General features: G+C 48.5%; 1 pseudogene; it reads left to right on the top strand.

Annotated features, from left to right (window-relative positions):
* Nucleotides 1-8,993: 8,993 nt before the first annotated feature.
* LOC148136899 (uncharacterized) overlaps nucleotides 8,994-26,705 on the top strand; it is a 49,310-nt pseudogene continuing 31,598 nt past the window's right edge.

Genomic DNA, 26,705 nt, shown 5'->3' with positions numbered 1-26,705 from the left:
ACCTGTACACTGACTGGTATCTCTCAGTACCCTCTCTCTCAGGGAGATATCTGTACACACACTGGTGTCTCTCAGTCCCCTCTCACCCTCTCAGGGAGATATCTGTACGCTGACTGGCGTCTCTCTCTGTCCCCTCTATGTGTTTGACCTCAATTAGCATTTTTACTCTTAATTCTCTCGATATTGTTTCTTTTTGTAAACCAGCTGTTTAAAATGTAAGAGAATACCTTTGCCATCATTGTCGTATCCTGTGGGACATACAGATTAGTGTTAACAGTTTCAGGACAGTGTGAATTGACAATCTATATTTCCAACACAATCAGGTCAACAATTGTTATCTCCAGCCTTGCACTGATTAGGAACTGACTCTGATCTTTCCATCATTCACTGCATTTTACCTCCCCATATATGATGAGGGTCATTTATCTCTCTTGCTTTTTCTGCTGAAGATAATTGTTATACCAAACTACAGGGGAAAATCTAAACATCTGTCTTTCAGAAGTTGTACATTCATTGTCATTTTGCATCGCAAGATAATGAAGAAGGCGTTTGGTACTCTTGCCTTTATTGGGCAGTGCACTGAGTACAGGCGTTGGGAGGTCACGTTGCGGTTGTACAGGACATTGGTTCGGCCGCTTTAAAATACTGCGTGCAATTCTCATAACCCTGTTCTGGGAAAGGAGTTGTGAAATTCGAAAGAGCTCAGATAAGATTTACCAAGGATGTTGCCAGGGTTGGCCGATTTGACTTATAGGGAGAGGCTGAACAGGCTGGGGCTGTTTTCCCTGGAGCATCGGAGGCTGAGGGGTGACCTTATAGAGGTGCAAAATCATGAGGGGCATGGATAAGCTAAACAGACAAGGATTTTTTTTCCCTGGGGTCAGAGAGTGCACAACTAGAGGGCATAGGTTTAGGGTGAAAGGGGAAAGATATAACAGAGACCTAAGGGGCAACTTTTACACGCAGAGTGTGGTACATGTATGGAATGAGCTGCCAGAGGTTGTGGTGGAAGCTGGTACAATTACAGTATTTAACAGGCATCTGGATGGGTATATGAATAGGATGGGTTTAGAGGGTTTTAGTGCTGGCAAATGGGGCTAGATTTATTCAGGATATCTGGTCAGCATGGACGAGTTGGACCGAAGGCTCTGTTTCCGTGGTATCTGACTCAGTAGAAGCAATTCCCTCGTCATTTCAAATCCTCTGAGTTAATTCTCGTCCTTGTTTCATTTGGAAAGAAAGTTGCGAGGAGGGTGTGAGGAAGTTGACAAGGGGATGCAGCTGGGTTAGGAGAGCACGGGGAAATCATGAGGCTATCCACTTTGACGGGTGGAGTGGAGATGCAGTATGGTACTGCAGTGGAGAGGGAGGTAAATATAGAGAGATCTGGGCATCACTATATCATCCCAATATCACAGAGGGTGAGCATGCAGATACAGCCAGTGATGAGGGAGGCAAATGGACCATTTCTTGCTCTTCTGTGAGCCGAGCAGAATATAAATATCAGGAATCTTTTTGGAGTTGTACTCAGCATTGGTGAGAGGGGAATACCATGTGTAGCTTTACCATCTTTATCTAATGAAGGACACAAATACATTGGAATGGGTGCAGATAGAAGTCATGCAGCCCATAGTCACAATGAAGAGGTCAGCTTGAGAGAAAGCATGTTTGGCTTTTGTTCAACAGAGTTTCAAAGCATGAGGTGTACTCTTACAGGCACAGAGCCCTATAGCACCAATGCAGACCCATCGGCCCATCCCAGTCCATGCTGACCATAATCCCAAACTAAACCAGTGCCACCAGCCTGTACCTGGCCCATATCCCTCCAAACCTTTCGAATTCATGTACTTATCCAAACATTGTCACTGAAGTTCATTCCACACACAAAAAAAAGGATTAGCTAAACCTCTCTCTGGTGAGGAGATTTGGCTGGGCGGAGTTTCGTGTTGTGGAATGATGGGAGGGGTTTAGTCTCTCACCTAAATCAACCTGGGTGTGCAGAATAGACAAGGTTTTCAGTTTTGGAGCATGTGAGACAGTGCCATTGACAGGGGGGATGGGGTGATGAGAACCATGGACAATTCCTCACACATTCTCTCTCTTTGTCTCTGGAAGCGAAATATCTGAACAATCAAGAACAAATTTATCCAAATCAGAAATATTTCCCACGTACCGTAGTCCCCTGTGTGAGAGAGGAAACAGAATTGTGTTATTATGGTCTGCGGAGATTAAAGAGGGAGACCCACATGTTCCCCACAATGGGTTCAGGATGTGAAACACTGAGTGTGACAGTTGTTTGAGTTTGGTGTGGGCCTTTGAGACATGACGTGTCAAAGACATTGCATTTCAGCTTTGCACCGCCACACTCCGTCATGTCAACACTATCACCGCGCACCTTAAGGGGTCATTGAAATAGACACTCATTCCCACATTTAGCAATTATATCTTGATTTCATTGTTGGCATAAACAACAAAGCTGACCATTATAATGCAACTCAGTGAAATATTGTAACATGTCTGCCTTAATGTCGAAAAAAGCCTTCAGTTTATTGATGAGATACAAGTGTTGCGCCGTCTTCCATCCAGATTTCTGCACAAACTCAACAATTAATAAGCTAGAACATGCCTCTTGCCGAGAGCAATAAGTTACCTTTACACTCAGGGAGATATCTGTGCACTGACTGGTGTCTCTCAGTGCACTCTCTCTCAGGGATATGTCTGTACACTGACTGGTGTCTCTCAGTGCCCTCTCTCTCTCTCAGGGAGATATTTGTGCATTGACTGGTGTCTCTCTGTCCCCGCCCTGTCAGGGAGATATCTTTCCACTGACTGGTGTCTCTCAGTCCCCACCCTGTCAGGGAGATATCTGTACACTGACTGGTGTCTCTCAGTCCCCACTCTCTCAGGGATATATCTGTGCACTGACTGGTGTCTCTCAGTCCCCTCTGTCTCAGGGAGATATCTGTGCACTGGTTGGCGTCCCTCAGTCCCCCCTCTCAGGGAGATATCTGTGCACTGACTGGTGTCTCTCAGTCCCCTCTCTCTCAGGGAGATATCTGCACACTGACTGGTGTCTCTCAGTACCTTTGTCTCAGAAATATATCTGTGCACTGATTGGTGTCTGTCAGTCCCCTCTTATTCAAGGAGATATCTGTACACACACTGCTGTCTATCATTCTGTCCTCTCTCAGGGGGATATGTCAACACTGACTGGTGTTACACAGTCCCCTCTCTCTCAGGGAGATATCTGTAGACTGACTGGTGCCTCTCAGTCCCCTCTATCTCTGGGAAATATCTCTGCACTGACTGGTATCTCTCAGTCCCCCTGTCCCAGGGAGATATCTGTGCATTGACTGGTGTCTCTCAGTGTCCTTTGTCTCAGAGAGATATCTGTGCAATGATTGGTGTCTGTCAGTCCCCTCTCATTCAAGGAGATATCTGTACACACACTGCTGTCTCTCAGTCTCTCCGCTCTCAGGGAGATATGTCAACATTGACTGGTATTACACAGTCCCCTCTCTCTCAGGGAGATATCTGTGCACTGACTGGTGTCTCTCAGTCCCTTAACTCTCAGGGAGATACCTGTACACTGACTGGTATCTCTCAGTACCCTCTCTCTCAGGGAGATATCTGTACACACACTAGTGTCTCTCAGTCCCCTCTCACCCTCTCAGGGAGATATCTGTACGCTGACTGGCGTCTCTCTCTGTCCCCTCTATGTGTTTGACCTCAATTAGCATTTTTACTCTTAATTCTCTCGATATTGTTTCTTTTTGTAAACCAGCTGTTTAAAATGTAAGAGAATACCTTTGCCATCATCGTCATATCCTGTGGGACATACAGATTAGTGTTAACAGTTTCAGGACAGTGTGAATTGACAATCTATATTTCCAACACAATCAGGTCAACAATTGTTATCTCCAGCCTTGCACTGATTAGGAACTGACTCTGATCTTTCCATCATTAACTGCATTTTACCTCCCCATATATGGTGAGGGTCATTTATCTCTCTTGCTTTTTCTGCTGAAGATAATTGTTATACCAAACTACAGGGGAAAATCTAAACATCTGTCTTTCAGAAGTTGTACATTCATTGTCATTTTGCATCGCAAGATAATGAAGAAGGCGTTTGGTACTCTTGCCTTTATTGGGCAGTGCACTGAGTACAGGAGTTGGGAGGTCACGTTGCGGTTGTACAGGACATTGGTTCGGCCGCTTTAAAATACTGCGTGCAATTCTCATAACCCTGTTCTGGGAAAGGAGTTGTGAAATTCGAAAGGGCTCAGATAAGATTTACCAAGGATGTTGCCAGGGTTGGACGATTTGACTTATAGGGAGAGGCTGAATAGGCTGGGGCTGTTTTCCCTGGAGCATCGGAGGCTGAGGGGTGACTTTACAGAGGTACAAAATCATGAGGGGCATGGATAAGCTAAACAGACAAGGATTTTTTTTTCCCTGGGGTCAGAGAGTGCAAAACTAGAGGGCATAGGTTTAGGGTGAGAGGGGAAAGATATAAAAGAGACCTAAGGGGCAACTTTTACACGCAGAGTGTGGTACATGTATGGAATGAGCTGCCAGAGGATGTGGTGGAAGCTGGTACAATTACAGTATTTAACAGGCATCTGGATGGGTATATGAATAGGATGGGTTTAGAGGGTTTTAGTGCTGGCAAATGGGGCTAGATTTATTCAGGATATCTGGTCAGCATGGACGAGTTGGACCGAAGGGTCTGTTTCCATGGTATCTGACTCAGTAGAAGCAATTCCCTCGTCATTTCAAATCCTCTGAGTTAATTCTCGTCCTTGTTTCATTTGGAAAGAAAGTTGCGAGGAGGGTGTGAGGAAGTTGACAAGGGGATGCAGCTGGGTTAGGAGAGCACGGGGAAATCATGAGGCTATCCACGTTGACGGGTGGAGTGGAGATGCAGTATGGTACTGCAGTGGAGAGGGAGGTAAATATAGAGAGATCTGGGCATCACTATATCATCCCAATATCACAGAGGGTGAGCATGCAAATACAGCCAGTGATGAGGGAGGCAAATGGACCATTTCTTGCTCTTCTGTGAGCCGAGCAGAATATAAATATCAGGAATCTTTTTGGAGATGTACTCAGCATTGGTGAGAGGGGAATACCATGTGTAGCTTTACCATCTTTATCTAATGAAGGACGCAAATACATTGGAATGGGTGCAGATAGAAGTCATGCAGCCCATAGTCACAATGAAGAGGTCAGCTTGAGAGAAAGCATGTTGGGCTTTTGTTCAACAGAGTTTCAAAGCATGAGGTGTACCCTTACAGGCACAGAGCCCTATAGCACCAATGCAGACCCATCGGCCCATCCCAGTCCATGCTGACCATAATCCCAAACTAAACCAGTGCCACCAGCCTGTACCTGGCCCATATCCCTCCAAACCTTTCGAATTCATGTACTTATCCAAACATTGTCACTGAAGTTCATTCCACACACAAAAAAAAGGATTAGCTAAACCTCTCTCTGGTGAGGAGATTTGGCTGGGCGGAGTTTCGTGTTGTGGAATGATGGGAGGGGTTTAGTCTCTCACCTAAATCAACCTGGGTGTGCAGAATAGACAAGGTTTTCAGTTTTGGAGCATGTGAGACAGTGCCATTGACAGGGGGGATGGGGTGATGAGAACCATGGACAATTCCTCACACATTCTCTCTCTTTGTTTCTGGAAGCGAAATATCTGAGCAATCAAGAACAAATTTATCCAAATCAAAAATATTTCCCACGTACCGTAGTCCCCTGTGTGAGAGAGGAAACAGAATTGTGTTATTATGGTCTGCGGAGATTAAAGAGGGAGACCCACATGTTCCCCACAATGGGTTCAGGATGTGAAACACTGAGTGTGACAGTTGTTTGAGTTTGGTGTGGGCCTTTGAGACATGACGTGTCAAAGACATTGCATTTCAGCTTTGCACCGCCACACTCCGTCATGTCAACACTATCACCGCGCACCTTAAGGGGTCATTGAAATAGACACTCATTCCCACATTTAGCAATTATATCTTGATTTCATTGTTGGCATACACAACAAAGCTGACCATTATAATGCAGCTCAGTGAAATATTGTAACATGTCTGCCTTCATGTAGAATAAAGCCTTCAGTTTATTGGTGAGATACAAGTGTTGCGCCGACTTTTATCCAGATTTCTGCACAAACTCAACAATTAATAAGCTAAAACATGCCTCTTGCCAAGCGCAAGAAGTTACCTTTACACTCAGGGAGACATCTGTGCACTGACTGGTATCTCTCATTCCCCCTTCTCTCCAGGGGATATCTGTGCACTGATTCGTGTCTCTCAGTCCCCTCTCTCCAGGGGATATCTATACACTGACTGGTGTCTCTCAGACCACTCTCTCTCAAGGGCATATCTGTGCACTGACTGGTATCTCTCAGTCCTCTCCCAGGAAGACATCTGTGCACTGCCTGGTATCTCTCAGTCCCTCTCACTCGGGGAGATATCTGTGCACTGTCTGGTGTCTCTCAGTCCCCTTCTCTCCATGTGATATCTGTGCATTGACTGGTGTCTCTCGGTCCCTTCTCTCTCAGGGAGATACCTGTACACTGACTGGTGTCTCTCAGTCCCCTCTCTCCCAGGGAGATATCTGTGCACTGACTGGTGTCTCTCAGTCCCCTCTCTCTCAGGGAGATATCTGTGCACTGACTGGTGTCCCTCAGTCCCCTCTCTCTCTCCAGGAGATACCTGTACACTGTCTGGTGTCTCTCTATCCCCTCCATCTCAGGGAGATACCTGTACACTGACTGGTGTCTCTCAGTCCCCTCTCTCTCCAGGAGATATCTGTACACTGACTGGTGTCTCTCAGTCCCCTCTCTCTCTCCAGGAGATATCTGTGCACTGACTGGTGTCTCTCCGACCCTTCTCTCTCCAGGAGATATCTGTGTACTGATTGGAGTCTCTCAGTCTCCTCTCTCTCAGGGAGGTATCTGCGCACTGATTGGTGTCTCTCAGTGCCCTCTCTCTCCAGGATATATCTGTGTACTGATTGGAGTCTCTCAGTCCCCTCTCTCCCTGGGAAGTATCTGTACACTGATTAGCGTTTCTCAGTCCATCTCAGTCCCCTCCATCTCAGGGAGATATCTGTGCACTGACTAGTGTCTCTCAGTCCCCTCTCTCTCAGGGAGCTATCTGTACACTGAATGGTATCTCAGTCCCCTCTCTCTCAGGGAGATATCTGTGCACTGACTGATGTCTGTCAGTCCCCTCTCTCTCTTTATGAGATATCTGTGCACTGATTGGTGTCTTTCAGTCCCTTCTATCTCAAGGAGATATCTGTGCACTGATTAGTGTCTCTCAGTCCCTTCAATCGCAGGGAGATATCTGTGCACTGCTATCTCTCAGTCCAGTCTCTCTCAGGGAGATATCTGTCCACTGACTGGTGTCTCTCAGTCCCCCCTCTCTCTCAGGGATGTATCTGTGCACTGACTAGTGTCTCTCAGTCCCCCCTCTCTCTCAGGGATGTATCTGTGCACTGACTAGTGTCTCTCAGTCCCCCCTCTCTCTCAGGGATGTATCTGTGCACTGACTAGTGTCACTCAGTCCCCCCTCTCTCTCAGGGATATATCTGTGCACTGACTAGTGTCTCTCAGTCCCCCCTCTCTTAGGGAGATATCTGTGCACTGATTGGTATCTCTCACTCCCTTCTCTTTCAGGGATATATCTGTGCACTGACTGTGTCACTCAGTCCCCCCTCTCTCAGGGAGATACTGTGCACTGACTGTGTCACTCAGTCCCCTCTCTCTCAGGGAGATACTGTGCACTGACTGTGTCACTCAGTCCCCTCTCTCTCAGGGAGATATCTGTGCACTGACTGTGTCACTCAGTCCCCTCTCTCTCAGGGAGATACTGTGCACTGACTGGGGTCACTCAGTCCCCTCTCTCTCAGGGAGATACTGTGCACTGACTGGGGTCTGATAGTACAGTTAGGGAGAGTTATTTCATATTGTTACCCACAGGAAGTGAAGGAATGATGATGTATCCCGATGTCAGGATAGCATGTGGCTTGAATGGAAACCTGGAGAGATTGGAAGGTGCGAATGAAGGAAGGCTGATTAATGATGGGATTTCCCACTGTCACCTTGTCCCAATCGTCCCTGTGCCCTCCCAGTTACATTGCAGTCACAAAGTGAGAGGGTGGAGTTGCCAGGGCAGGATGTGAAATTTGCTTCCTTCTTTTTTCATTGAGTGAACTGAATGTCCAATCATAGACCAGGATTAGGGAATGCCGTTTCCTGTGGAGCCTCGTACTTCCGAAGGACACATTTCATGCTTGACCTGTAGTGACCTCCACAACAGGGAACTGTCTTTGTAAGCAGACAGTGACTCTCCTCGTGCTCAGTGTTGGTGTTGGATCACAGTTGGGTGACATTGAGAACTTCACAATTCCCTCCCTCTTTTAACCCTACTGTCCCGAAATGAGATCTCGAGAATTAAAGAGAATACCTTCGTTGTAATCATCGTATCCTGTGGGACAAACAGATTCAGTGTTAACAGTTTCAGGACAGTTTTGAGCTCAAAACTGCATGAATTCATGTAAAACTCTGTTATCTCACTTTTTAGATTAGAATCAATCTAAACATCAGGGCATAGAACACAGGGGGCTAACACCTTCAACATATTGTCTAGCTATCACCATTGTTAACAGCTAACCCGAGAATGCAACTTTAAAAAAAGGTTTTGTGATTTACACATGAAAGAAGTGAAACTATCACTGTATTCAAACAGATGAAAGACTTAACAGACAATCAATTTATCAATGTATAATTTCAGTTATATCACACTGTAAATTTTTGCTATAAATTCTGTGTTACGTTCGAGCCCTCTATTATCACCTGATGAAGGAGCGTCGCTCCGAAAGCTAGTGTGCTTCCAATTAAACCTGTTGGACTATAACCTGGTGTTGTGTGATTTTTAACTTTGTACACCCCAGTCCAACACCGGCATCTCCAAATCATGACGACTATCGACACCACTAACCGCCGGCTTAAAGTGGAGAGGATCTCCAAGAAGATCGCACATATCGACACAGACATCAAGTTTCTAAAGGAATGCAGGCAAGCGGGAAAGATCCCGAAAGGATTACGGATCACGAACCCACTTAGGTCGACCTACAACACAGACTACACAGAGAGACTTTGCCACCGCACCTCTCGTAAACTTCTCAATCATCTCGTGCACCAACACTACAGCAGGCGCCACAACCTTGAAATTCAGATGGAGTCCACACTCACAGCCTGCACACAGGATACATTAGCACAATTACGTGACATTGCCAAACAGACAAGGCAAGAAAACTACACCACGTACATGCACGCCAAGAACAAAAAACTGGAGAAACTTGGCATTCTCACCAGGAATAGCAAAGCCTGCCCTGGAACCACAGTAGATAACATTATCACTGCGGGGAAGTCTATTGTCAACTTATCGGACCACACCCTTCGACCGGAAGAGATTGAAGTCCTGAGTAGGGGTCTCAACTTCTGCCCCACCACCAAAATGGACCCTTTGGTTCTGGCAGCAGACACAGAGTTCATCAGACGAATGAGACTCTGGGAATTCTTTCAAGGTGCCGGCAGTGATCTTACTGAGCCCACCAATGAACTGGAACAGTCATCACAGGGATCTGTAGAGGAGCGACCAAAGAAGGTGTCAACATGGACCTCACCGGAGGGCCGCTGCCCTGGGCTTGACGTGGATGCTCAAACTGTCAGGAAATATATAAATGCCAAATTCATCAGCCGTACCCACAAGGTAGAGCAAAATATCACCAGTTCACCACGCAATGCCATCCAGGCTCTCAAAACCAATCACAACATTGTCATCAAACCAGCAGATAAAGGAGGAGCCATTGTCATTCAGAATAGAACAGATTACTGCAAGGAAGTGTACTGACAACTGAACAACCAGGAACACTACAGGCAACTACCAGCTGATCCGACCAAAGAACACACCCGAGAATTAAACACACCGATCAGAACTTTGGATCCAGTCCTTCAGAGTTCCCTACGTACCCTCAACCCACGTACTTTCCATGTAGGCGACTTCTACTGCCTTCCAAAGGTATACAAAGCCAACACACCGGGACGTCCCATCGTGTCGGGCAATGGGACCCTATGTAAGAATCTCTCTGGCTATGTGGAAGGCATCTTGAAACTTATTGTACAGGGGATCTCCAGCTTCTGTCGCGACACTACGGATTTCTTACAGAAACTCAGCACCCATGGACCACTCGAACCAGGAACATTCCTCGATACAATGGACATTTCCGCACTCTACGCCAGCATCCCCCACAATGATGGCATCGCGGCAACAGCCTCAATACTCAACACCAACAACTGCCAGTCTCCAAACACCATCCTACAACTCATCCGCTTTATCCTCGATCACAACGTCTTCACCTTTGACAACCAGTTCTTCATCCAGACACACGGAACAGCCATGGGGACCAAATTTGCACCCCAATATGCCAAAATGTTTATGCACAGGTTCGAACAAGACTTCTTCTCTCTGCAGGATCTCCAACCAACGTTGTACACCAGGTACATTGATAACATTTTCTTCCTCTGGACCCATGGCGAGGAGTCACTGATAAAACTACACAGTGACATCAACAAGTTTCATCCCACCATCAAACTCACTATGGACTACTTTCGACTATCTGTCTCATTCTTAGACACATGCGAGTCCATCAAGGATGGACACCTCAGCACCACACTCTACCGCAAACCCACAGACAACCTCACAATGCTACACTTCTCCAGCTTCCACCCAAAACATATTAAAACAGCCATCCCCTATGGACAAGCCCTACACATACACCGGATCTGCTCAGATGAGGAGGAACGTGACGGACACCTGGAAGTACTCAAGGATGCCCTCACAAGAATGGGGTACGATGCTCAACTCATCGACCTCCAGTTCCGACGTGCCACAGCAAGGAACCGTAATGACCTCCTCAGGAGACAGACACGTGCTGCAACTGACAGGGTACCCTTCGTTGTTCAGTACTTCCCAGGAGCTGAAAAATTACGCCATGTTCTTCGTGACGTGCAACACATTATCAATGAAGATGAGCACCTCACCAAGACCTTCCCCACGCTTCCACTACTTGCCTTTAAACAACCGCCAAACCTCAAACAGATCATTGTTCGTAGCAAACTGCCCGGCTCTCAGGACAACTCCATACAACCCTGTCACAGTGGAAGCTGCAAGACGTGTCAGAGTGTGGACATAGATACCACTATTTAGCGTGGGGACACCTCCCACCTTGTACATGGCAGGTACTCATGTGACTCAGCCAACGTTGTCTATCTTATACGTTGCAGGTAAGGATGCCTGGAGGCATGGTACATTGGGGAAACCGAGCAAAGGCTATGACAATGGATGAATGGGCACCGCACAACAATCAACAGACAGGAGAGTTCCCTCCCAGTTGGGGAACACTTCAGTGGTCCAGGACATTCAGCCTCGGACTTTCGGGTGACTATCCTCCAAGGTGGACTTCGGGACAGGCAGCAGCGAAGAGTGGCTGAGCAGAGGCTGATAGCTAAGTTCGGTACCCATAGGAAGGGCCTCAACCGGGACCTTGGGTTCATGTCACATTACAGGTGATCACAGTGCACTACACACACACACAGATATTCCTATACACACACACACACTCTCACATACACACGGACACAGGTACACACAGACGTGCACACAGACACCCACACACATCCTTATAGACACACACACTCCCACAATCACACATGCACCCCCTCACAGACTTAAGACACTCTGCACTCACCACACACACACACACACACATACTTTCTCACACTTACAACCCCCAACCCAGACAGACACACACAGACAGACAAAGACCCACATGCACACATATATTTTGTGGGGTGAATTTGTACTTGCAGAGTTACATTGTGCTTTGCTCAAAACCTGCATGCATTCATGTAGAACTCTGAGCTCAAAAACTGCATGAATTTATGTAAAACTCTGTTATCTCACTTTTTAGATTAGAATCAATCTAAACATCATGGCATAGACAGAGAACACAGGGGGCCAACACCTTCAACATATTGTCTAGCTATCACCCATTGTTAACAGCTAACCCGAGAATGCAACTTTAAAAAAAAGGGTTTTGTGATTTACACATGAAAGAAGTGAAACTATCACTGTATTCTAACAGATGAAAGGCTTAACAGACAATCAATTTTTCAATGTATAATTTCGCTTACATTACACTGTAAATTTTTGCTATAAATTCTGTGTTACAATCGAGCCCTCCACTATCACCTGATGAAGGAGCGTCGCTCTGAAAGCTAGTGTGCTTCCAATGAAACCTGTTGGACTATAACCTGGTGTTGTTTGATTTTTAATTCTTTGTAAGCAGACAGTGACTCTCCTAGTGCTCAGTGTTGGTGTTGGATCACAGTTGTCTTTGGGTGACATTGAGAACTTCACAATTCTCTCCCTCTTTTAACTCTACTGTCCCGAAATGAGATCTTGAGAATTAAAGAGAATACCTTTGTTGTAATCGCCGTAACCTGTGGGGCAAACAGATCAGTGTTAACAGTTTCAGGACAGTGTGAATTGTGAATCTACATTTACAACACAATCAGCATAACAATTGATATCGCCAAATTGCACTGATTAGGAACTGACTCTGATCTTTCCATCATTATCCCCCAGCCAATTCCAAACTGCCAAATTAGATTTTGCTTTAGCAATTCGCAAATTATATTGTGCAGTATCTTGGGGGATATCTGCACACTGTCTGGTGTCTCTCAGTCTCTTCTCTCACTCTCAGGGAGATATCTATACATTTACTGGTGTCCCTCAATCCCTTCCCACACGCTCAGGGAGATATCTGTTCTCTGACTGGTATCTCTTAGACAGCCCTCTCTCTGAGGTAGATTTCTGTACACTGACTGATGTCTCTCAATCCCCTTTCTCTCTCAGGGAGGTATCTGTACACTGACTGGTGTCTCTCAGTTCCCCCAGCTCTCTCTCTCTCTGAGGTATCTGTACACTGACTGGTTTCTCTCAGTTCCCTCTCTGTCTAGCATATATCTGTACACTGACTGGTGTCTCTCATACCCCCCTGTCTCTCAGGGATATATCTGTAACTGACTAGGAACTCTGAGCAGAGGCTGATAGCTAAGTTCGGTACCCATAGGGAGGGCCTCAACTGGGACCTTGGGTTCATGTCACATTACAGGTGATCACCAGTGCACTACACATACACACACAGATATTCCTACACACACACACTCTCACATACACACGGACACAGGTACACACAGACGCGCACACAGACACCCACACACACCCTTATAGACACGCACACTCCCACGTGCACCCCCTCACAGACTTAAGACACTCACTACACACACATACACACACATACACACTTTCTGACAGTACTGTTAGGGAGAGTTACTTCGTATTTTTACCCACAGGAAGTGAAGGAATGGTGATATATCGCGATGTCAGGATTGCGGGTGGCAAGAATGGAAACCTGGGGAGATTGGAAGGTGCTAATGAAGGAACGCTGATTAATGATGGGATTTCCCACTGTCACCTTGTCCCAATCCTCCCTGTGCCCTCCCAGATTGACAGGCAGTCATTGTCCTGGTACTCACTGTTGGTGTTCGATGGCAATTGTCTTTGGCTGACTTTGAGAACTTCACAATTCCCTCCCACCCTTTACCTGGCATTCCACAAATGAGATCTTGAAAATTAAACAGAATACCTCCATCATGATCACCAAATCAGGTGGGACAAACAGATCAGTGTTAACAGTTTCAGGACATTGAGAATTGTGAATCTACATTTCCAACACAATCAGGTTAACAATTGATATCTTCAGCCTTGCAAGGCTTTGAAACGGATGCAAATCTTTCCATCATTAAATGGACACTGTCAGTCCACTGATTCCAAAAGATCAAAAGAGATTTTAAATGAGCAATTTGAACCTGAAATTGACTAATATCTCAGGGAGATATTGGTATACTGACTGGCGTCTCTCAGTTGCCCCTCTCTCTCTCTCTCTCAGGGAGATATCTGTACACTGACTGGTGTCTCTCAGTCCCCTGTCTCTCTCTCTCTCTCTCTCTCAGGGAGATATCTGTACACTGACTGGTGTCTCTCAGTCCCCTCTCTCTCAGGGTGATATCTGCACACTGACTGGGGGGTGTCTGTCAGTTCCCTCTCTCTCTCAGGAGATATCTGAACACTGACTGGTGTCTCTCAGTCCCCTGTCTCTCTCTCTCTCTCTCAGAGAGATATCTGTACACTGACTGGTGTCTCTCAGTCCCCTCTCTCTCAGGGTGATATCTGCACACTGACTGGGGGGTGTCTGTCAGTTCCCTCTCTCTCTCAGGAGATATCTGAACACTGACTGGTGTCTCTCAGTCTCCTCTCCCTCTCAGAGAGATATCTGTACACTGACCGGTGTCTGTCAGTCCTCTCTTTCTCTCAGGGAGATATCTGTAGACTGACTGGTCTCTCTCATTCCCCTCTCTCTCTGTCAGGGAGCTATCTGAACATTGGCTGGTGTCTCTCAGTCCCGTCTCTCTCTCTCTCTCTCTCTCTCAGGGAGATATCTGTACCCTGAATGGTGTCTCTCAGTCCCCTCTCTCTCTGTGGGGGAGATATCTGTTTACTGACTAGTGTCTCTCAGTCCCCTCTCTCTCTCTTTCTCAGTCTCTCAGGGAGATATCTGTACCCTGACTGGTGCCTCTCAGTCTCTCCTGTCTCTCTCTGAGTGATATACCTGTACACTGACTGGTGTCTCTCAGTCCCGACTCTCTCTCTCTCTCTCTCTCTCTCTGGGAGATATCTGTACCCTGACTGGTGTCTCTCCCCTCTCTCTCTGAGTGAGATACCTGTACACTGACTGGTGCTGGATATGTGCTATTAGGGAGGGCTATTTACACAGTTTTACACACAGGCAGTGGTGGACAAACGACATATTTTAAACATAAAACCATTCACTTTCAGAGCATGTAATGTCAACGTTATCTGTCAATTCCCTCTCTGCTACTGATTGGGAAAAGAACAGTGAATTCTCAGTCAAATATTAAGACAGGCGAGGTATACAGTTAATGGCAGGCTCCTGAACAGCATTTCTTGGGGATCTTGGGGTTCAAGTCCAGAGCTTCCTGAAAGTCTACACAAGTAGACAGGGTGGTAAAGAAGTAATATGGCAGGCTTGCCATTATTGGTCAGGGAACTGAGGACACGGGTCAGCTTTATGAGACTTTGCTTGGGACACACTTAGACTATTGCCTTCAATTCTGGTCACTACATTACAGACAGGATGTGGAGGATTTGGAGAGGGTGCAGAGGAGGTTTACCAAGATGTTGCCTGGACTAGAGGGTATAATCTATAAGGAGAGGCTAGAAAAACTTGGGTTGTTTTAACTGGAGCTGAGGAGAGACTTGCGAGAAGGCTATAAAATTATGAGATGTATAGATGACATCCAGGATCATTTTCCCAGAGTTGCAACGAGGGGACATGCATTCAAGGTTAGAGGGGGACAGTCCAAAGGAGATGGGAGGGGGCAGACTTTTTTACCAGATTGTGGATTGTGAGTGGTGGTGGAAGTAGATATAATAGAGGTGTTTAAGGGACTTTCGGATAAGTGCAAGGAATATGGAAGGGAGGGAGGGATATGGACCAAGGATTTGTTTAATTTGGCTTCATGTTTGGCACAACATAGTGGGCTGAAGGGCCGGTTCCTGTGCTGTAATGTTCTGTGTTCTATATCTAAGTTTGATGACAAGGGCTCAGGGAATAATTAACAATGCTGTTGAAGTGTGAAGCTAAGAAAGATTTTGTTTTGCGGTCTGGTTAATGATCACATCTCAGAGCGGGGATACCACTTCTGGTCAGTGGAAATCTGTCCGCTGTAAATCCAAAACAATACCCAGCACCCACTCTGAGCGTGATCCCTGGATCCCAGTAATCCACTGTGGGATCTACATTCTCCACATCCTCCCTTTGTGAATTGGCCAACTCTGCCTCCTTCAGTCCCCAGCTTTCCTACCAGTGGGAACACTTTCCCCCCATTGACACCACCCTGGGAATTTTAAACGCCTCAATTAAATCTCCCCTTGACCCTCTGTGCTGTGAGAACAGCCCCAGGTTTACCATTCTCTCCTGGAACTGTTCGAGTAAACTTCCTTTACTCTGTCTCCAAGGTTTGGTTACCTTTCTGAGGTGACAGAGCTCTGTCCATGGTCTACACTGGACACTCGGGGCTCCGTCCAGAGGCTACGAGCTCTGTCTATGGTCTACACTGGACACTCGGAGCTCCGTCCAGAGGCTGTGAGCTCTGTCCATGGTCTACACTGGACACTCGGAGCTCCGTCCAGAGGCTGCGAGCTCTGTCCATGGTCTACACTGGACACTCGGAGCTCCGTCCAGAGGCTGCGAGCTCTGTCCATGGTCTACACCGGACACTTGGAACTCCATCCAGAGATCGCAATAGTAGGAATGACATTAAAAATCTGTTACCATCAGGGGGACAGCTACATACCTAATGTGCCCACTGCCATCAGGCTGACCAGGAGGAAGAGACACAGGTACTTCATGGTTGCGGGTGAGTTGTAAGTGTCTCAGAAGACGTGATTTGTGAGCTGCAAATTTTGGGTTTATATATGCTTGCTGGCTAGGTCCCTGAAATTACTGAGCAACACCTGGCTCCTGTCAGAGCAACTGCCACTCTGCGCCGCCCATGAATCAGCCAAGGGTCAATCAACAGGCGAGGAAATGTCAGCCAAAAGATAAGGCATTGGCTGCAGAGCGGAGGATCCTGGGAAACTTTACCCAGGCCAGCAATCCCGGGCTGTCCATCCTTTACAATGCCGGGAGCTAACCTCTGAAACCAGGCTCCTGTGGAAGGTGGGGAACAGCAGAGCGTCTCTGGGGGCAGGATGGTTGGTTATCACAGTCATGGAGAGGGCCAGAGATTTGACAGAACCTTGTTTATGTGTTGGGGGGGGGGGGGGGGCGCAGTTTACCTATTTATCAGCTCCTCTGGAGTCAACAATCTTCTGCGTGAACATCATTTGCTCACCCTGGTTTCAGTTCTTCACCTCTGCCCCAACCATTTCAAAAGGCATTTGGATGGGTATATGAATAGGAAGGGTTTGGATGGATATGAGCCAGGTACTGGTAGGTGGGACTAGGTTGGGTTGGGATATCTGGTCGGCATGGATGGGTTGGACCGAAGGGTCTGTTTCCGTGCTGTACATCTCTATGACTATGACTCTCACTTCTCGTGCATCCCAACTCAAGCCAAAAGCCCGTTCTGTGAACACATGGGCTCCCACAGATTGAAACATTGGCATTTATCATATCAGTGACTGGGCCCAGCATTTATTGCCCTGTCCCTAATGGCCCCCACTACCCGGAGAAGGTGGGCGTGAGCTGCCTCCTTGAACTGCCGCAGTCCAGTGTGGTGTAGGGACACCCACGTAGCACCGTTAGGGAGGGGGTCCCGAGATTCTGAAAGAACAGCTGAAGTATTTCCGTGTCAGGATGGTGAATGGCTCAGAAGGGAGCTTGCAGGGAATGGTGTTCCCATGTATCTGCTGCCCTCGTCCTTCCAGATGGAAGTGGTTTAGAAGGCATTGCCTGAGGATCTTTGGTGAATTGCTGTAGTGCCTCTAGTAGATGGTACACACTGTTGCTACTGAGCGTCGGTGGGGGAGGGAATGGACAAACAGGGGACTAATTTGTCCCTGCAGTGAATAACTCACCTCCTGACTCCCCAAAGCCTGTCCACCATCTACAAGGCACAAGTCAGGAGTGGGAGGGAAGACTCCCCACTTGCCCCTGGATGGTGTCGAGCCTCTCGAGAATTGTTGGAGGTGCCCCCATCCAGGGGCAAGTGGGGAGTCTTCCCTCCCACTCCTGACTTGTGCCTTGTAGATGGTGGACAGGCTTTGAGGAGTCAGGAGGTGAGTCACCCGCTGCAGGATTCCACAGCTCTGACCTGCTCTTGTAGCCACTGTGTTAACGTGGTGAGTCCAATTGAGTTTGTGGTCAATGGTAACTCCCAGGATATGAATAGTGGGAGATTCAGCAATAGTAAACATGAAGGGAGCGAGAGTTAGATCATATCTTGTTGGAGATATTCATTAACTGGTTCTTCTTGTCACTTGTCAGCCCAAGCCTGGATATTGTCCAGATCTTGTTACATTTGAACACAGACTGCTTCAGTATCTGGGGAGTGGCGAATGGTGCTGAACGTTGTGCAATTATCGGCGAACATCCCCACTTTTGAGCTTATGATGGAGGGAAGGGCATTGATGAAGGAGCTGAAGATGGTTGGGCCTAGGACACTCCGCTGAGGGATTCCTGCTGAGATGTCCTGGAGCTGAGATGACTGACCTCCAACAACCACAACCATCTCCCTAGGTGTCAGGTATGAGTCTAACCAGTGGTGAGTTTGCCCCTAATATTCATGGGCTCCAGTTTCTCCAGGTCAACCTCACCCTACCTCTTGAGTTCAACCCAACAGAAGACAAGTGGACTTGGTGGTAGCTAAATGGGGACTCAGTGAGAGGGTCATTTTATGGCAAATGATGATGACACATTCCATTTTGCTCAAAGTTTTGATTAAAAGGATGGGGTGGTCATTGGTTGAATTCGGTTTTGCTTGGACTTACTGCTCAGGACATACCCAGATGATGTTCAATACAGTCCATGTTGAAGCTAAACACTTTGCTAAGAGTCTAATCCCCCAGGACAGGGAGAGCATGGGGCGAGATACAGAGTAAAGCTCCCTTTACACTATCCCCCATCAAGCACTTGCAGGACAGGGACATACAGGGTTAGGTACAGAGTAAAGCTCCCTCTACACTGTCCCCCACCAAACACTCCCAGGATAGGGACATCAAGAGGTTAGATACAGAGTAAAGCTCCCTCTACACTGTCCCCCATCAAACACTCCCAGGACAGGGACATCAAGAGGTTAGATACAGAGTAAAGCTCCCTCTGCACTGTCCCAGCATCAAACACTCCCAGGACAGGGACAGCATGGGGTGAGATACAGAGTAAAACCCACCTCTACACTGAAGGGATTTTCTTTCCCTTACTGGTGGCATATTGGCCCCAGTGCTGAGACACGCTCTCCCAGAGTTTGTGTGATTGGTTTCAGGGCTAAATTTTACAAAGTGTGTTCCTCGATGGAATTCCTGTCTTTACTTGGAAGCCAAGCCTAATTATATTATTATCTCTATTATAGTGCAATACAGGCGGTGCTGTTACGTCTCCACGTGACCTACTTCATAGTTGATAACGAGATCTGGTAACACCTCTAGGCACGGTGGCTCAGTGGTGCCTCACAGCACCAGGCACCTGGGTTCGATTCCAGCCTTGGGCGACTGTCTGTCTGCACATTCTCCCCGTGTCTGCATGGGTTTCCTCCGGGTGTTCCGGTTTCCTCCTAGAGCCCAAAGATGTGCAGATTAGGTGGATTGGCCGTGCTAAATTGTCCCATAGTGTCCAGGGATGTGAAGGTTAGGTGCATTAATCAGGGGCAAATATAGAGTAATAGGGTAGGGGAATGGGTCTGGGTGGGTTACTCTTCAGAGGGTCAGTGCAGGCTAGTTGGGCCAAAGGGCCTGTTTCCACACTGCAGGGAATCTAATTCTAATACCGTTTGTCCTCACTCTCCCGGGAGATTGTGAGTCTGGTGGGGGGCTGGGGCAGGAGGGGACATGGAGGAGTGCGCTGATGGGCAGGCAACTCCAAGTGAGACAGGTTCAAAGCTCCAGTGTCCTTTTCCCATCCTCTGTCCTCTCGTTAGCGCTACGATCTGTCCTTTCAGAGACATCACTCCCCTTCACCCCACAATGTGATTTTGTTAAATGACTCGTCATTGGCTTCAGTTCCCAGAATGCTCGCTGTCCCTGCTAGCTCTCACTCTTCAAGGATGCCACGTCAGACGTTGGTGAGTCTGCCCACTCCCCCCCCCCCCCCACCCCCCCCCACCCCCCACATTCGCCCACGTATGGCCCAATAAAGACTCACTGGGGCCATTGTGACATTTGAGATAAATCTCCCAAAGAACATGATGGAAAGGGATAAGATGTTCTCTGATCATCTCTGAGATAACAATGAACATTAATGGGTTTTATGGCATACAGTCAAATGTATCCATCTTCGCCAAAGTACAAAGTGGCCCATTGGCAGTGCCAGTTGGCAGCGTGGCAGAGGGGGAATGTGTGGGGAGTTGGTAAGTTTGAGCACCTGGTTCCCAACACCCTCCACCGCTGAGGGCCTCCCCCACCCCATGTCTGGCTCAGTGGGAGATTCGTCATTGGCTGTGATTGGTGAACACCTCCTCGCCCAACACCAAGGCCAGGGTGGCAGATGGTGAAGCAGGTAGAGCTTGGCTGTTTTCTATCCAGTCATTCCCCTGGGAAAGGAGGGCAGGAGAACCAGTCCAGATCCTGCAGAGTGGAACAGCAGAAGGTCTGTTTCTGTGGTGGTGGGGAGGCAGGATGATGGCTTTTCACAGTGCCACACTGAGTCAGAGATTTGACAGAACCCTTGTGGACATTGTTTATCCCCCAAACAAGGATGACAGGGCAGAAAAACCCATCTCCCAAAAGCAGCAGATTTCTCTCTCTCTTAGGGGGCTATCAGGGCGCTCTCTCTCTTAGGGTGCTGAGTTCAAGGGATTTGACTGACTGGTGTCTCTCAGTCCCTTTCTCTCTCTCAGGGAGATATCTGTACACTGACTGGTGTCACTCAGTCCCCTCTCTCCCAGGGAGATATCTGTGCACTGACTGGTGTCTCTCAGTCTCCTCTCTCCCAAGGAGATATCTGTGTACTGACTGGTGTCTCTCAGTCCCCTCTATCTCAGGGAGATATCTGTACACTGACTGGTGTCTCTCAGTCCCCTCTCTCCCAAGGAGGTATCTGTACACTGACTGGTGTCTCTCAGTCCCTCTCTCTCTCTCAGGGAGATATCTGTGTACTGACTGGTGTCTCTCAGTCCCCTCTATCTCAGGGAGATATCTGTACACTGAAGAGTGTCTCTCAGTCCCCTCTCTCCCAAGGAGATATCTGTACACTGACTGGTGTCTCTCAGTCCCCTCTATCTCAGGGGGATATCTGTGTACTGACTGGTGTCTCTCAGTCCCCTCTATCTCAGGGAGATATCTGTACACTGACTGGTGTCTCTCAGTCCCCTCTCTCTCAGGGAGATATCTGTGTACTGACTGGTGTTTCTCAGTCCCCTCTATCTCAGGGAGATATCTGTGTACTGACTGGTGTCTCTCAGTCCCCTCTATCTCAGGGAGATATCTGTACACTGACTGGTGTCTCTCAGTCCCCTCTCTCTCAGGGAGATATCTGTGTACTGACTGGTGTTTCTCAGTCCCCTCTCTCTCAGGGAGATATCTGTGTACTGACTGGTGTCTCTCAGTTCCCTCTCTGTCAGGGAGATATCTGTACACTGAAGAGTGTCTCTCAGTCCCCTCTCTCTCTCTCTCTCTCAGCTGATACTTGTACACTGACTGGTGTCTCTCAGTCCCCACTCTCTCAGGGAGATATCTGTGTACTGACTGGTGTCTTCGAGGAGAAAGTGAGGACTGCAGATGCTGGAGATCAGAGCTGAAAATGTGTTGCTGGAAAAGCGCAGCAGGTCAGGCAGCACCTAAGGAGCAGGAAAATTGACGTTTCAGGCATGAGCCCTTCTTCAGGAATGAGGAAAGTGTGTCCAGCAGGCTAAAATAAAAGGTAGACTAGATTATTTACAGTGTGGAAACAGGCCCTTCGCCCAACAAGTCCACACCGATGTGCAACCCACCCATACCCCTACCTTTACCCCTTATTACCTAACACTATGGGCAATTTAGCATGGCCAATTCACCTGACCTGCACATCTTTGGACTGTGGGAGGAAACCCACGCAGACACGGGGAGAACGTGCAAACTCCACACAGTCAGTCGCCTGAGTCGGGAATTGAACCCAGGTCTCTGGCGCTGCGAGGCAGCAGTGCTAACCACTGTGCCACCGTGCCGTCCACGCAAGTTGGTGGCCTGTCTTTCCATATCTGCCACAAATTCACCAGCACCTCCACACACATTCATTTATTGCATCTGGTGCACCTCTATATCGGGGAGACAGGCCACCTACTTGCGTAACGTTTCAGAGAACACCTCTGGGACACCCGGACCAACCAACCCAACCACCCCGTGGCTCAACACTTCAACTCCCCCTCCCACTCGAACAAGGACTTGCAGGTGTCTCTCAGTGCCCTCTGAGTACTTTGTCGAGTCTTAAAGGTAGTGCCAGGGAGGTAAATATACTCACGGAAGCATCTCTTGTCTCTGATCCCTTTCTCCCCAACCACCTCTCTCTCTTCGCCCAATATGACCAAGACCTTATGGCTGAATTGTTAAACAGGGTCTCTCTGTTTATAGGAAGAAAGACTCTAAAGCTGAACTCTTCAGCTTTCCCTTATCTTTCTGCTTTGTGACAAGATTCTCAGTCTAGGTACCCAAGATGGTGCCTGCTCTCTCACCTACCCTCTCTCGCTCACTCTCTCCCACCTTATTCTCTCTCAGCTCGTTCCCTCATAGGACCGCAGCGTTACCGCACAGAAAGAGGCCATTTGGCCAATTTTATCCTCACTGGTTTGCTAAGCTCAGTGCCAATCTCTTGCTTTTTACCCACTTCCCATTTGCCTGACCCAGACCCTCACCGCCCTGATGCCCCTCTGGATTACTTCCACCACAGTGTATTCAGGACCCTACCCACCTCCCCCCGCATCCCCCCCCCCCACCACCACCACCACCCTCTATCTCTCTCTCTCTGTCTCTCACTCACACACAATCTATACCTCACACATCAATCTCCCTCTCAATTATTTTGTGACTCCCTCCCTCTCTCACTCAATTTTCACTTACCCCCACCCCCCCCCTCGTGCTGTCACATTCATTCGCTCATATCAAACAGCAGAATGAGGGGCTGGGCCATTCTGCCCCTTGAGTCTATCCCACCATTCAGTACAATCATATTAGCCTCGATGTCACTCCCCCATTAGTTCCCCACAACCCCTAGGCTAGTTAAACTTTCCTCCTTATATTTACTCAAAGTTTCACATTCTCATTTAGAGTCACAGTTTGAAAGAGAACTACAGAACAGGAAATGGCCCTTTGGCCCATCCACTCTGTACTGGCCAACAATGCCCCTCTCACTGTTCTGATCCCGTTTACTCGCATTTTGGCTCCTTATGCCACATCGAAATGCTTCCTCCCCGTGCTGAGGGGTTTCTGTCGCGACCACTCTTGCAGTCAGCGACTTCCAGAGTCCCACCACCCTCTGAGTGCAAACATTTTTCTGTCGTCCCCTCCAAACTGTGGGCGGCACGGTGGCACAGTGGTTAGCACTGCTGCCTCACAGCGCCTGAGACCCGGGTTCAATTCCCGACTCAGGCGACTGACTGTGTGGAGTTTGCACGTTCTCCCCGTGTCTGCGTGGGTTTCCTCCGGGTGCTCCGGTTTCCTCCCACAGTCCCAAGATGTGCAGGGTCAGGTGAATTGGCCATACTAAATTGCCTGTAGTGCTAGGTAAGGGGTAAATGTAGGGGTATGGATGGGTTTCGCTTCGGCGGGTCGGTGTGGACTTGTTGGGCCGAAGGGCCTGTTTCCACACTGTAATGTAATCTAAAATCTAAAATCAAACCCTTACCTTCAATCGATGGCCCACGGTCATTGCTTGCTCTCCCAAACTGGGCAGCCTCCAGTTCCTCCTGAGGATCGATGATGCAAACATTGGGAGAGTTCACCAAAAGCCAAGGAAGGATCAATCCAAACACACCCCCACACACAGTCATACACGCACACAGACACGCACACACACACACCCCCAAACACACACCCACACACAGTCATACACACACACAGAGCCCCACACAAAAGACACAAACACACACACAGACCCACACACACAGACACACACACCCCCAAACACACTCCCACACACAGTCATACACATACAGAGCCACGCACACACACACACATACACACACACCCACACACACACAGACCCACACACACAGACCCACTGACACAGACCCACTGACACACACACGCAGACACACACACTGACCCACACACACATAGACCCACACACACAGACACACACACAGACACATACACATAGACCTCCCACACACAGACCCCCCCCATCCACACACACATACACAGACACACACACACACTCACAGATACCCACCAACACCCACAGACGTTTAGAGAGACACACCCAGAGACAGACATACACACAGACACACACACCACACAGACACACCCAGGAGCGTGCTTGACAACAACTACTCGGACTCCTGGAGAGGGATTTCTGGCCAGTCGCTCGCTGTCACGCCTTCATAGAAGACAGAGTTGGCATGGCCAATCTGGCATTTGGATTGTCAAATGGCGGCCTTCTTATTTTATCGAGAGTGCTGTCAAAAGGAGCGACTCCATGCCAGGGCTTCGTCTCCACACAGTGACATATTGAAATATTCCTCTCAACCAAGTCCGGCCTGACCACAGCAGTTGGCAACGGTGGAAGCACCGGAATGGAAGAGATGGTTGGCAGAGAGTTGGACAGGAACTGGTCACCTTCATCGTGGCAGGGAGACAGTGGAGGTCAAAGGGTGCTATCCATCTTGTCTCCGTCGCTTCAGGGGCTAGGATAGAATCCTAGCACCCATGACCCGATTGGACGTTGGGCAGACCCCTTGACGTGCCAACTGTCCTTCATTGAGTGGACACCCTGTGCCATGATTGGCGCACCTCACCACAGCCAGCTTCTTCAAACAGGGTGAGACTGCTTCATTGTCGGGGTAGTTGGTATGGCAACTCCTACCATCCCTGCAAGAGACGTGCACCCCTGCCAAGGGCAAAGAGCTCCCCATGGCACTACCTAAGAGACCAGAGGATGCAAAGTGCCCAGCTGGCAAAAGAGCCTCATTATCAAGTTCTTGATTCTTGTTCAGAAGGGTAGTATCCCCATGGAGCATGACAAGATCAGTGAGATGGAGATATTGGTACTCTATCTGTCTATTGGCCCACTATGCTGTCCCAGAATCCAACACTCCCAGGACAGGGACAGCACAGGGTTAGATACAGAGTAAAGCTCCCTCCACACTGTCCCAGCATCAAACACCCCCAGGACAGGGGCACCAGGGGGTTAGATACAGAGTAAAGCTTCCTCTACACTGTACCCCATCAAACACTCTCAGGATAGGGACAGCACGGGGTTAGATACAGAGTAAAGCTCCCTCTACACTGTACCCCATCAAACACTCCCAGGACAGGGACAGTGCAGGGTTAGTTACAGCGTAAAGCTCCTTCTATACTGTCCCCCATCAAACACTCCCAGGACAGGGACAGCACGGGGTTAGATACAGAGTAAAGTTCCCTCTACCCTGTTCCCCCATCAAACATTCCCAGGACAGGGACAGCACAGTTCCCCATCAAACACTCACAGGACATGGACAGCACGGGGTTAGATACAGAGTAAAGTTCCCCCTACACTGTCCCCCATCAAACACTCCCAGGACAGGGACAGCACGGGGTTAGATACAGAGTAAAGCTCCCTCTACACAGAGCAAAAAGTGTTTTCATTAATGGTGCCTCATTGGCCCCATTGCTCAGATACAGTCTCCCAGAATTTGTGTGATTGGTTTCAGGGCTGAGTTTTGCAAAGTTTTACGATTCCTCAATGGCATTCCCATCTTTACTGTTTGTCCTCAATCTCCCGGGAGATTGTGAGTCTGGTGGGGGCCTGGGGCTGGTGGGGACATGGGGGAGAGCGCTGATGGGCCGGCAACTCTGGGTGGGACAGGTTCAATGCCCCAGTGTCCTTTTCCCCATCCTCTCACCTCTCATTAGCGCTCCGATCTGTTCTTTCAGAGACACCGTTCCCCTTCACTCCACAAAACGATTTTGTTAAACTGCTCATCATTGACTTCATGTCCCAGAATGCTCGCTGTCCCTGCTTGATCTCCGTCTTCAAGGATGCCACATCAAATGTTGGTGAGTCTGTCCCGCCCCAACCCCCCCCCTCTCACCCACACCTGGCCCAATAAATATTCACAGGGATCATTGTGACATTCGAGATAAATCTCCCAGAGGGCGCGATGGAAAGGGATAAGATGTTCTCTGATAATCTCCGGGATAACGAGGGAAAATGTCCGCGGCTCATGGCATTCACTCAGCTCCTTCATGCCAAGGTACATCTCCGACAATGTGGCCCATTGGCAGTGCCAACTGGCAGCGTGGGCAGAGGGGAAATGTGTGGGGAATTGGAGAGGAACAGGTATGTTTGAGCATCTGGTTCCCAACACCCTCCACCACTGAGGGTTTCCCCCACCCCATGTCTGGTCCGTGGGGAGATTCATCGATGTCCATGCTTGGCCAACTGGACCTATCGGAACAAACAACAGACATTTGTTTCTCAGTCATGGTGGCAGTGCATCACTGGCCAGGTGCAGCTTTATCACCCCGTCCCTAGTTGCCCCCTTGAGAAGGTGGGGGTGAGCTGCCTTCTTGAACTACCGCAGTCCCGTGTGGTGTAGGGCCACCCACACAGCGCTGTTCGGGAGGGTGACCCTGTGACACCGAAGGAATGGC

This window comes from Chiloscyllium plagiosum, unplaced genomic scaffold, assembly GCF_037043375.1.
Source record: "Chiloscyllium plagiosum isolate Xiang-an unplaced genomic scaffold, Cpla_swu_hap1 HiC_scaffold_44, whole genome shotgun sequence".
In the NCBI taxonomy this organism is placed as follows: Eukaryota; Metazoa; Chordata; class Chondrichthyes; order Orectolobiformes; family Hemiscylliidae; genus Chiloscyllium; species Chiloscyllium plagiosum.
The sequence above is the reverse complement of the archived record's forward strand: the minus strand, read 5'-3'. Positions and strand labels throughout refer to the sequence as shown.